This window comes from Hyperolius riggenbachi, chromosome 12 (genome assembly GCF_040937935.1).
Source record: "Hyperolius riggenbachi isolate aHypRig1 chromosome 12, aHypRig1.pri, whole genome shotgun sequence".
Classification (NCBI taxonomy): Eukaryota; Metazoa; Chordata; class Amphibia; order Anura; family Hyperoliidae; genus Hyperolius; species Hyperolius riggenbachi.
Genome location: NC_090657.1, coordinates 166,420,510 through 166,433,799, shown reverse-complemented (window position 1 = coordinate 166,433,799; position 13,290 = coordinate 166,420,510). Strand labels below are relative to the sequence as shown.

The following is a 13,290-nucleotide window of genomic DNA, read 5'->3' as shown; positions in this document are numbered from 1 at the left end:
ACAACTGGGACATGACAGTTTTCAGCCCAGACACCTCCAAAAAATGACACCACAATTGTGTTTTGGGTTGAATATAGGTGGTGGTATCAGCAGCAGTGGACTGTGGCGGTGGGAGCCAGCGCCAGCTTGCTTCAGCCTCTTGAACTCCTCATGCTCATCCCTCCTCAAAACCCAGAACATCCTCCTCAAACTCCTTGCGGCTAACAGCCCTGAGTTCAATCGTGGCACCTGGAGCGAAAAGCTCGCTGACTGAGGGTAGGCTGCCCGCTGGGGTCGACACTGACACGGCAGACCTTCTGAGGGTGGCCGTAATGTTGCTCCCCGTCCTCTTGCGCTTGCTGCCCCTCCCATGGCTGCCGGTGCCAGCAGACATAAAACAACTTATACGTGATGATGTCACCAGATGAAGTGGGGTACTTTTACTTTAATAAAATTGGGGTTGGACTTTAAATCAAATCAGCACGGAGTGACAGACTGCAGAGTAGAGGACAGACAGTGCACACTATCTGTCTAATGGTGGGTACACACGGTGCGTTCCCGCACTCGATTTACCGCTCGATTCTCGTCGACATTTCCGACATGTCCGATTTGCGTTTCGATGGATCGTTAGGTCAATTTGGCATACTTTACATGCGAATTGACCTAACGATCCATCGAAACGCAAATCGGACATGTCGGAAATAATCGAGTCGATGGGAATCAAGTGGGAAATCGAGTGCAGGAATGCACCGTGTGTACCCACCATAACAATTAACTAAAGTACTAACTACAATACAATAACACAGTAATCCTCCTATTCCCTATACTGTCCTGCTGGCCTGCACAGCACACACAGACACAGACAGGACCTAACTGAGTGAATGAAAGCAAACAATTACACTAGCTAGCTAAAAAAAACAATAGAACAATAGTGTAGTGAAGGTGTTTAGCACTCAAAGCTTTAGGTTTATCACTGTATACAGCACTTGCTAAGCCAACAGCACGGGAGCAAGTCTGTCAGTGAGCAGCCAGCCAGCTACACAAGCAAGGACGATCTGTCTCATCATGCCAGCCCTCCTTACTATACAGGAGGGCTGGCCAGGGTTCCCTTCTGTGATTGGGTGTCAGGGCTTAGGCTGGGAGGCCTCTGATTGGCTCAATGAGGTAAGGTGGGGCTGGCCAGGGTTCCCCTCTGTGATTGGTTGCTAGGGCTTCTGCTGGGAGCCCTGTGATTGGCTCAATGACATCATTTCCTTACTTTCTCTACCCGGATTCGGATATCCGCGGGTACCCGGGTTATGCGGCCAGATATCCGCAGATAGGTATCCGGATCCGACCCGGATAGCAGAAAAATGGTCGGATACCCGGGTTTACCCGGGTACCCTGATATGGATGAGCATAACTGTTTGCCACAATGTATAATTAGTTCTTAGCAGCAGTGAATGGAGCCCTGCCTCCACTGCCTCCACAGTCTCCCTTTGCAGTAAGCACTGAGGCCTAACCCTTTCAGTTCTCTATATAAAGTGAAACCAATTTAACCTTTTGTTACTTTTTGCCCGATAATAAAATATTTGTCCCAAATGAGTGTAAAGCCTCTAGCTAGCTCTAGGCTAGCTAGAAGAAGTGTCCGGCACCCTCCGATCGCCGCTGCTCCCCCGTTTATACATATCAAATGTATTTTTCTTGCAGATGTGGCACCAGTGGATTAGCATATGCATTTCTTCTTATTGTGCAGCTCTCACAGTGCTATTCCCAGATGTCTCAGCAGAAAATGAGGTCAAAGTACAAGTATCTCTGATCTAAAAGGCAAATCACAGAGGGAACCACTTCTTACCAAAAACAGGGGAGTTCTCTTGTGATTCTGGCAGACAGGTCCTTCCAATTAGCACCCACTTTTAAAGTGGACCTGAACTCTTGCAAAGGATAGAACAAATTCATAGAGAAATGCACCCTGTGTGTATTTAGAGAGTTTAGCCTATATAATTCCCCCTTATCTGTGACTAATCACAAGTTGTAATTTAATCTCTCCCATGTGACAGTTGACTGTCACGGCAGAAAAGATAATTTGTAAACCCAGTGTGTTAACAATATGTCTGCTTTCATGAAAGCAGGAAGTAGGCACACTGCAGATTTATTGTAGGATTTGTATCAGCTATAACAAAAATGTTTTTCATTAAAGGTTATTATGCTGTTGCTTATCTTTTAGAGCAGGGAGGAAGTTCTGAGTTCAGATCCGATTTAATAAGCACGGCGACCTAGCCCATCTCAATATCTGCAGAACAGAGGCGAGTTACACCCGGCCGGCCATTTTGCTAATCATGTTTGGGTTTTATATGGATGATCCAGAAGTCTCTGGGTGTTTTTTTAAAGTCAACAATACAGCAATTTCTTCTGAGTTTTCTATTAAATTTTGCCGAGTATCACAAGAGTTCAATTGGCCAGACACAAAAAAAAGTTGAGAAAAAACATGAGAATAGAATTATTCCCGAGTACAGTCACAAGCAGCGAGCTACAATAAAGCCGGTCTGCGCTCTTCTCGGCTCACCTACGACTTGTGAAATGTTATTAGTAATAGGAATCTTGCTGAGATTTGTGTAATGATAATAATGATAAAAGAAATATAATCACAGTGGCGGAAGGCGGTCAGGAGACGTTTCTTTTAATCTTGCACGCCACATCAGTGTAATTTGCAGAAAAGCCAGCCGTTTTCAGATTTCTATAAATAAAAATGTACTTTATCCCCTGACATCTCATTTCATCTGCTCTCGTTCCAGGTCACAAAGTTTCTTCTTTATGAGGATACTTGTAGCCGAGAAGTTTCAACGCAAGCGCTAGTTTCTGTGGAGCGCAGACACGGCCGTTTATTTATCCTGCAGGGCGATGACAGATGTAGTTATGTGGGTCCCTTCAACCTGCGTGTGGTGGGGTTTTTAGATTTTATTTTTCCTGCACTGTGAAGGGCAGATCACTTAGCGAGGTGACGGGATACAATTTTCTGCTCTCTTGCTGCTATAATGATAGAAACATCGAAATAAATTGATTTATAGTGTTATGATCACAGTTTGGAGTGGAGATTTGGTTTGAAATTTTGTGGGATTGTTGAGGTAATGGATTGTATTTTGAGAGTGCGTAACGCATCTGCGTGGTCTGAAATCTGCGAGAAACCCCAGTGGAACATGGACAGATATTAATTTCACCTTCTTTGACATTAGAGTATAAGCAGCTACAGTAGTTTGGAAAAGTATTCGGCCCCCTTGAAGTTTTCCACATTATAGGCTTGATTCACAAAGCGGTGCTAACAGTTAGCACCCTGGTGAAAAGCCCCTTATCACGCCTAAACTCAGTTTAGGCGTGATAAGTTTAGGCATGATAAGTTTAGGCGTGATAAGTTTAGGCGTGATAAGTTTAAGCACCAACTGGGTTAGCACCGCAGTGCACAGTTGATCCAAAGTTTTGCGCTAGCAAGTCTGGTGCACTTCTCATAGAGTTTAATGGCGCTGCTTTGCGTGCGGGACTTGGCACGTGATCTAAACTTATCTAAGCTTATCACGCCTAAACTTATCATGCCTAAACTTATCATGCCTAAACTTATCATGCCTAAACTTATCACTCCTAAACTTATCACGCCTTAACTGGCTTTTCACCAGCGTGGTGCAATGGTTATCACGCCTAAAGTCTCTAACTGGGTTAGCACCGCTTTGTGAATCGAGCCCTTTGTCATATTACTGCCACAAACATGAATCAATTTTATTGGAATTCCACGTGAAAAAAAAAGTGGTGTACTTGTGAGAAGTGGGACGAAAATCATACACGATTCCAAACATTTTTACAAAAAATTAACTGCAAAGTGGATTGTGCGTAATTATTCAGCCCCCTTTGGTCTGAGTGCAGTCAGTTGCCCATAGACATTGCCTGATGAGTGCTAATGACTAAATAGAGTGCACCTGCGTGTAATCTAATGTCAGTACAAATACAGCTGCTCTGTGACGGCCTCAGAAGTTGTCTAAGAGAATATTGGGAGCAACAACACCATGAAGTCCAAAGAACAAACCATACAGGTCAGGATAAAGTTATTGAGAAATTTAAAGCAGGCTTAGGCTACAAAAAGATTTCCAAAGCCTTGAACATCCCACGGATCACTGTGCAAGCGATCATTCAGAAATGGTAGGAGTATGGCACAACTGTAAACCTACCAAGACAAGGCTATCCACCTAAACTCACAGGCCGAACAAGGAGAGCACTGATCAGAAATGCAGTCAAGAGGCCTATGGTGACTCTAGACGAGCTGCAGAGATCTACAACTCAGGTGGGGGAATCTGTCCATAGGACAACTATTAGTCGTGCACTGCACAAAGTTGGCCTTTATGGAAGAGTGGCAAGAATAATTGTTAACAGAAAAGCATAAGAAGTCCCGTTTGCAGTTTGCCACAAGCCATGTGGGGGACAAAGCAAACCATGTGGAAGAAGGTGCTCTGGTCAGATGAGACCAAAATTGAACTTTTTGACCAAAATGCAAAACGCTATGTGTGGCGGAAAACTAACATTGCATATCACTCTGACCACACCATCCCCACTGTCAAATATGGTGGTGGCAGCTTCATGCTCTGGGGGTGCTTCTCTTCAGCAGGGACAGGGAAGCTGGTCAGAGTTGATAGGAAGATGGATGGAGCCAAATACAAGGCAATCTTGGAAGAAAACCTCTTGGAGTTTGCAGAAGACTTGAGACTGGGGCGGAGGTTCACCGTCCAGCAGGACAACGACCCCAAACATAAAGCCAGGGCAACAATGGAATGGTTTAAAACAAAGCATATCCATGTGTTAGAATGGCCCAGGCAAAGTTCAGATCTAAATCCAATTGAGAATCTGTGGCAAGATCTGAAAACTGCTGTTCACAAGCGCTGTCCATCTAATCTGACTGAGCTGGAGCTGTTTTGCAAAGAATGGGCAAGGAGTTCAGTCTATAGATGTGCAAAGCTGGTAGAGACATATCCTAAAAGACTGGCAGCTGTAATTGCAGCAAAAGGTGGTTCTACAAAGTATTGACTTAGGGGGCTAAATAATTACACACACCCCACTTTGCAGTTTTTTGTTTTTTTTAAATGTTTGGAATCATGTATGATTTTCGTTCCACTTCTCACGTGTACATCACTTTGTATTGGTCTTTCCCATGGAATTCCAATAAAAGTGATTCATGTTTAGCAAGAAGTTTTAAATCAGGATGATACCATTTATTGGCTAACTAAAAAGAATAAGAATAAGCAAGCTTTTGGCCTTGCAGCCTTCGTCGGGCTTAAATCCTGTTTGTTTGCAGGCTGATGGTACAGACAGCTATATACATGCAACATTAAAAGGGAAAACATAGATTTTTTCAAGCATAAATCATGTCATTAAGATGCCTTAAGTGAAACAGAACATCTAAATGGGGTGAGAGGTTGTTAGCTGAGATAAGGATCCTTGTTTACACCATGCTCACAGACCTGCGAGTTGGACTGACACAGAGGTATCGTAAATTCTGAGTTCACAAGTTTAGCTATACAGGCTGAGAAAGAGTTTAAATATCATCAGCCTCATACCAATATAAAAAGTGTTTGTCCTTATTCAAGCCCTTGTCCACTGCTTTGAACCAATTTATAAATGTTGTTTTTGCTATCGATCATTTGAAGTTTTGAAGCCACCCTTCAAGCAGTGACATGAAGATCATACATGCTGTGTCCGTTGGAACGAAAGTGTGTAGCAACTGGGAGTTCAGATTTGGTATCGTTTGTCTGTGTCCATTCATACGTTTGCGCAGAGTTTGTCCAGTTTCTCCCACGTACATAACATTGGGGCATTTAGCACACAGGATCAGTTATACCAGATTGGTGGAACCACAGGAAAATGTGCCTTGTACTCTGTACTCCTGTTGTGAACCTGGTATCGTTAACCTGTCAGTGGAGTAAATGCAGGTCCCACACCTTTTTTTGTCAGCAGGGTGATGTTCCGTTTTGTTGATTCATGTTTGTGGTAGTAATATGACAAAATGTGGAAAACTTCGAGGGGGCTGAATACTTTTGCAAACCACTGTAGCTAGCAGTCCTAAAAACAAGAACATTAGTCCAGTCCCCTTCCAAAACCTCAAAAGTGGGGCATCGCATTGCATAGCAGGGTCATAGTGTCACAGTACATGTTATTCTCTCATGGTGCAGTGTGGAAGGTGTTCTGCAGAAAAGCAGATCTGCAGAGGCAGGCTCATTTTTAACCATTTTGGCACTCTGAACACTCTCCCTGCTCCTGAACCACCTGCAAGGTGCTATGAATCACTAGCATTCCCCTGCATCTTCCTGCTTTTCTTTTGCTGATATTCGCCTAAACCTTCCTGCAAGTGCTACTCTGCTTCCCCCAATCATGACTTCTCCCCTCTATAACCAACCTTTATAGTGACTAATCAACTCTTTAACCATATGTAGTGACTTCCCCTCTGAATACCCTCCCTCCCCCCTTCCCCTGTGACTTTTCCCTTTTGCAGGGCTAGGCCGAGGCAAGAGAGGCTCTAGCCTCAGGGCGCAGTGTAGGAGGGGGCGCACAACTCACTCAGCTATCATTCCCCTATTGTGTTTGAGAGATAAATAAGAAAAGAGGCTACATGGCAGTGACCGCAAGCCAGATAACGGGAGATTAAGGTGTTGGAGGGGTTTGGGGGCTCTGAGGCACCTCTTAGTCTAATAGCAGTCAGTGTGTAACTACTGGAGTAGGAGTGATGGAGGGGCGCACTTTGGTGTCTCAGCCTTCGGTGCTGAAGGACCTTGTCCTCGTGGCCCCCAACTGTGGAAGCAGGCGCTTTTGCTCAGCGCCCAGCACCTAAACCAGGTGCCCAATAGCAGCAATAAATTGCTGTGCGGGGTGCGTAAGGGTAATTAGGGGCTCCTTCGCTGTAGGGTAGAGATACTCATGGTACCAGCTGCCCCCACATGTTGGGAGCCTTCCTTGGCTTTAGTGGTAGAGATACTCATGTTTCCTGCTGCACCCCCCCCCCCCCCCATGTTGGAAGTCATCCTTGGCTGTAGGGTAGAAATACTCGTGTTACCAGCTGCCCTCGCATGTTGGAAACCTTCTTTGGCTGTAGGGTAGAGATACTCATGTTACCAGCTGCCCCCGCATGTTGGAAGCCTTCCTTGGCTTTAGTAGTAGAGATACTCATGTGTCCAGCTGCCCCCCCCCCCCCATGTTGGAAGCAATTCTTGGCTGTAGGGTAGAGAGACTCATGGAACCAGCTGCCCTCGCATGTTAGAAGCCTTCCTTGGCTGTAGGGTAGAAATACTCATGTTACCAGCTGCCCTCACATGTTGGAAACCTTCCTTGGCTGTTGGGTACTCAAACTCATGTTACCAGCTGCCCCCACATATTGGAAGCCTTCCTTGGTTGTAGGGTAGAGACACTCATGTTACCAGCTGCCCTGCATGTTGGAAGCCTTCCTTAGTTGTAGGGTAGAGATACTCGTGTTGCCAGCTACCCCTGCATGATGGAAGCCTTCCTTGACTGTACGGTAGAGATACTCATGTGTCCAGCTGCCCCCCCCCCTCATGTTGGAAGCCATTCTTGGCTGTAGGGTAGAGAGACTCATGGAACCAGCTGCCCTCGCATGTTAGAAGCCTTCCTTGGCTGTAGGGTAGAAATACTCATGTTACCAGCTGCCCCTGCATGTTGGAAGCCTTCCTTGACTGTACGGTAGAGATACTCATGTTACCAGCTTCCCCACATGTTGGAAGCCTTCCTTGGCTGTACGGTAGAGATACTCATGTTACCAGCAGCCTCACATGTTGGAAACCTTCCTTGGTTTAAGGGTAGAGAGATACTCATGTTAGCAGCTGCCCCAGCATTTTGGAAGCCTTCCTTGGCTGTAGGGTAGAGATACTTATGTTATCAGCTGCCCCCACATGTTGGAAGCTTTCTTTGGCTGTAGGGTAGAAATACTTATGTTACCAGCTTACTTATTGCTTTGTGAGGCAATGCTATTTTAGGGAAATCTTCTTAAATCACCCCCTCATGGCTCTCAGGACTTGTGGGCTGATATCAGCACGTCACATTCACCACTATAGCTATACCATTTGTGTGGCAGTATATCTACGCCCTGCAGGATTTCATCTATAGTCCCAAGGACGTAGATATCTGTCTGCTGCAACAATCGCTCTCGTGCATGTTCTTGTCGCCTCCCGTTAGTTTACTGATAAGTGAATAGATCACCTATCAAGTGCCTGTGATCAATAATCACCAGAATCAATGATATGCAAGTAGTCATTGACTGAAATGAAAGTAAAGCATACACACATTACTGCCTGTAACATGTGTATGCAGTACACAATAAATACTAGAAATAAAGTGAGGGGGAAGGCATCCCATTAAATTAAAATACATAAAATACCCCATTTATAACCACTTACCTCTCCTCCCATAGTTACCAACATAAAACACTTTTATAAAAACATAATAATAAAAAATAAAAAGTGACAAAAAGAAATACATAAATAGTTACCTTAGAGTTTTTTTTTTTTTTAATATGTAGGTCATAAAGGTATTTTTGCAAATAAGGACTTGTAATTAGTGGCAGACGCAGAACTGAAAAAAATACACTTTTATTTCCAAATAAAATATTGTCATGCATTGTGATAGGGACATCATTTACTGTAAATGGTGTAATAACCAGGACAAATGGGCAAAGAAAATAGGGGGGTTTTAATTACAGTAGCATGTATTCATTTAAAACTATATTGGCTGAAAACTGAGAAATAATGTTTTTTACCTTTTTTTTTAAATTATTCCTGTTAAAATGTATTTGAAATAAAATAATTATTTGCAAAATGTACCACCCAAAGAACGTCTAATTGGTGGCAAAGAAAACCCCACAAGATATAGATCATTTTGTTGTGATAAGTAGTGATAACGTTATTGGTAAATGAAAGGGAGGAACGCTGACAGGTGAAAATTGCTCTGGTCCTTAAGGGAAAAAACCCTCAGTGGTGAACTGGTTAAAGACAAATCTTTTATTAGACTATGTTTGTAGTCTTATTGAACACAAAGACATTACCCCATTAGGCCTTTCCGGAAAGGCAGCTGTGGCTATAATGAGCCATTGAGCCGCCATATTCCCCCATTCGGAGCCTCCATGCTTTCATATCGACGGCAAGAGTGAAGAAAGCAGGAAATCAATAGCTGTCAGCTGCTTAAGTCTGGGGATATTTGTTGTGGAAGTGAATAGTCATGTTTGCGTTGATGCAGACATTGCCCGGAGCTCACAGTGACCTGATTAAACACTGTTTAGTATAGCGATATTGATAAGTGACAACTGGGAGCAGAGTTCTGTGTTTGCCGGGATTAATGTGAACAGGAATGGCCCAGCAGAGCAGATGGAATGTCAGCCCATGTCATGTCATTTAAATCCACTGTACACAGCAAATAAGTGATCAGCCTTGGATAAGACCAGAGACTTTCACACACTAGAAGATACACTAGACACTCATTTACTAAATAGACTTCATCCTAGTTAGCGGGAAACACAGTGTTATTATGGGGAAAACCACAAAAACAAGGAAGAACTAAGTTGAAGTTTCATCTCATTATATGTCAGCTATGGAAAAGATTGCAAATCATATCAGTGGTAGGGATGGTCGGAAATTCCACCTGAGCAGGAAGTTCCAATTTTCAGATCTGAAATTGGCATCGGAAATTTCCACAGATTTCCGCAGAAATCCGATTTACTGCAACTCAGTAATGTTAGGCCAATCACAGTCCTCAGAAGCATTGAACCAAGAGAATGCAGAATTTTTTAAATGGAAATCAGATTGCTGCGGTAATTATAGGCTTCTCAGATTCTACTGAGTATTTTCAAATCTTCTGATTGGCCTAAAATTCCCGAGGTTTTTTGATGTTCGCAGTAAAGCACAGCATTCTCTTATTGGTCCAGTACTACCGAGTATTTTCAATTTCCCCGGTTTCCGATTTACAGTGAAAATTCAGAAAAGCAAAAATACTCAGTAGTACTGGACTAATCAGTGACCACAGAGATGTAGAGCGAAAATCTGAAAGCTAGAAATTTTAGTCCAATCAGAAGACTCGAAAATACTCAGTAGTATCCAAGTCTTTTGATTGGCCTATAATTTCCCCGTCAATCCAATTTCCATTTAAAAGTTCTGCATTCCCTGATTGCTTGAATGCTTCCGAGTTCGGAAGTATTTAGCCAATTAACTAGTTACAAGTATATAGTAATGTAAAGTGCTTTTTAACAGATCCATAATTTTTTGTGAATGTCCGCTAAAATTAAGACCTTCCACAAAATATTATGAATTTTGTAAAAACCCAATCTGTTTTTGGAATCCAGAAATTGCATTACCGTCAGTATACTGCAGTAACAGAATTGGCATTTGCCAAAATCAGAATTCATGCAGAATCGAATTCGGCATTTCCAACCATCCCTAATCAGTGGCCAAATGCTATATCCTTTTTTTCTACCCCACCGTCTCCAGACCAGAATTGCCTTGCTACACATATGCAAAACCAGTACACTTGACTTAGTATAGGAAATCTGAATAATTTTGTGTGATAAACGAAGAGTACCAGTGCTACAGAGTCACGGGTAGTTAAAGTCGTGGAATTACACAGTTTTAAATCAGATATCTCATTCAGCAGCCATTCTGGATCAGGTCCCAGAAAGGGAAAGCTCAAGCCCCTCATTCTGGAATTGTGAGTCATGAAACACACACACTGAATATATTATCACAGTATAAATGAAATCTAATAATTATAATAACAGTGTGCAAATAATCAGAATACTTAACTAATAACTGTGTGTAAACCAAACAGAAAGTCAGACAAGCATAACATTTAACCAGAAGGGGGTAATACTGCTGCCTGCTGATAATAACATATGTGAACTGCTGTATATTTTGGTGAAATGGATTTACATACTGTCAACTCTGTAAAATGATAAATATGACAGATTGATTTTTTTTCTCATTTTTTTAAATATTTATTTTTATTTTTGTCTTTATTTCTTGCAAGTCTCACTTTAATTTAGGATGTTTTATTTGCACCTTTTAAACCAAATATTGTCCAAATTGGGTCACATGTCTATTATGTGACAACATTTGGACTGCTTTGGTTATCAATAAAAATATGTTGGCCCTTATTCCATTCACCTTTTCTCGTAGGTTTTTTCCTAAGAGATAATTTTGTATCATAAATAACTTTTCGGCACTCTGCAATTGCAAAAGTACCAAAAAGTTCTGTAAAAATTATTCTGAGTATTTTCTTGCTTGCTGGTAGCTTGAAAGGCATTTTATTGATAAGTTAGGAGAAAAGTCAGGAGAAAAAGTGAAATGAAGAAGGCCCCTTGATTGGACTGCCCCTGTATGCAGGAAGACACTGTCCCTATGTCCTGAGGCAATGGACGAGTTGTTATGCTGGGAGTGAGTTGGGTGGAATTGGTTTCTCCTGTGTGGTTGGACATGAGTGAGCTTTGATGTGCTGCACAGAAGGTTATCATTAAGAACCTGGATGTATTTTGTTTCCACTGAAAATGTTTGAATAGCAATGTTACCAAAAACAAAAGACAATAATCTGTGCACAGTAAAGGATGTGGATGTTGGCAATATATAAAACCTTTGCCTGTGCACAGTGGTTTCACACTATAGGCTTGATTCACAAAACCGTGCTAACTCACAGAACGGTCGCGCTATCGTTTTTGTACGCGGTTTAGCGTTTTCACACGAAATCGTGAAAACGAGCACAAAAACTCTAGCGCTGCTGTGCTATGAGATAGCACGGTTTACTGAATCAAGCCCTATGTGTGATGCAGTGTGTTAAAACATGAGTTATATTCAAACAGCAATGCTCTGGAATGGTCTCACAATGGGCCCATCGACATCATCACATTGGGTCCTTGGTGTGTCGAGTTCCTTCATAATAATGCAAGTCAGCACTGCCCATGGTATGCTTGTGTTACAAATGACTGATGAGGTTCTGAAACTTGCAACGTGTGCATTGCTGTGAGCCAACAGTTTTGCAATCAGTTGCACTGTGCCGCATGCAAAATTTGATAAACGATCCGATTTTTTTGTTGTTGATATACGATCCGATTAAAAATCATAGCAGCATGCAGTACTTTTTTTTATTGGAATAAAAAATCGGATCGTATAAAATGTCTGAATCGCATGTAGTGTGCAAGAGGCCTCACAGCTAGTGATAAGCGTAATCTGCTAATTACGATTATGCAAAATGTCACATAGTTTTTCAAAATTACGCCCATACGTAATTACAATTTGGACATACACTTGATTTTGCGTAATCCATTCATAATTTTGCGTAATGGCGATACCACCCATGAAACGCATTGTAGGTCACTATATTAATAAATGCTAAATCCACTAGCCACCGCAACTTATTTAATTTCACCTTCAAATGACTGCGAGAGCAACTACCTGCCAGGGTAATCCATGACTATTGATGGTACCTTCCTTACCAGGTTCTTCAAAGCAGCATGGAGAAATACGAAGCCCATTGAAGCCCAGTCTTCGGTTATGTAAAAGGGATGGACACAATCTCTGGCTATTGTGAAGCACATACTATAACATTAGGTGGGACTAATTTTTCAAAAAGACTTTGTAGTTTTTGAGAAAATTGATTTTGAAAATGCAAAGGAAAAATGGCTTTGAAACTGTCATTTTTCTGAGTTAAAGAACCATTTTTTCTTTGCATTTCCAAAATCGATTTTCTCAAATGCTACAAGGTCTTTTTGGATTTTTTGGGCCCTATCCCCACTATTCCCCTTAACAAAGCTAGCATTTTTGGTGATAACAGCATGTACGGGAGCTTTGCTATTAACCGATAAAGTCAGAACTAAATTACATAACAATTACTCAAAATTGTGAAATAACAGTTCATGATTACATTTACAAACTAAATTCATTAGGATTTATCCTGCAATTGTGAACTGTGAAGCAAAATTATTCTACTTGGCTTTTGGCCGTTTGCTCAACACAAGCATCGTTTGTTGTCCCTTTCCTTTAAATGTGTGGAGTTCTTTCTTATATATAGAAAAGAATTCACATGTTCTAAAATGTTTTGTGCAATTTACAGTATCTATGCATAAACCACATAGATGGAGGTCTCCCAGTCCCTAGCACTTACCAATGTGATTGCAGAGAGAGGGGTAAGCCGCAATAACCCGATGAGTGCAAGGCAAAGGAAACAGAAGAGAAATGCATGAACAAGTAATAATAGTAATTTTACAGTGGTACAGTAAAGCAGTAGTAATGACAATAAACACAATGTGTTCACTAA

At 42.0% G+C, this 13,290-nt stretch overlaps 1 long non-coding RNA gene across 1 annotated transcript in view; it reads left to right on the top strand.

Moving 5' to 3' along the window:
• The window catches only part of LOC137541802 (uncharacterized), a 1,009,411-nt gene that overhangs the window by 631,050 nt on the left and 365,071 nt on the right, over positions 1-13,290 (top strand). The window lies entirely within an intron of this gene.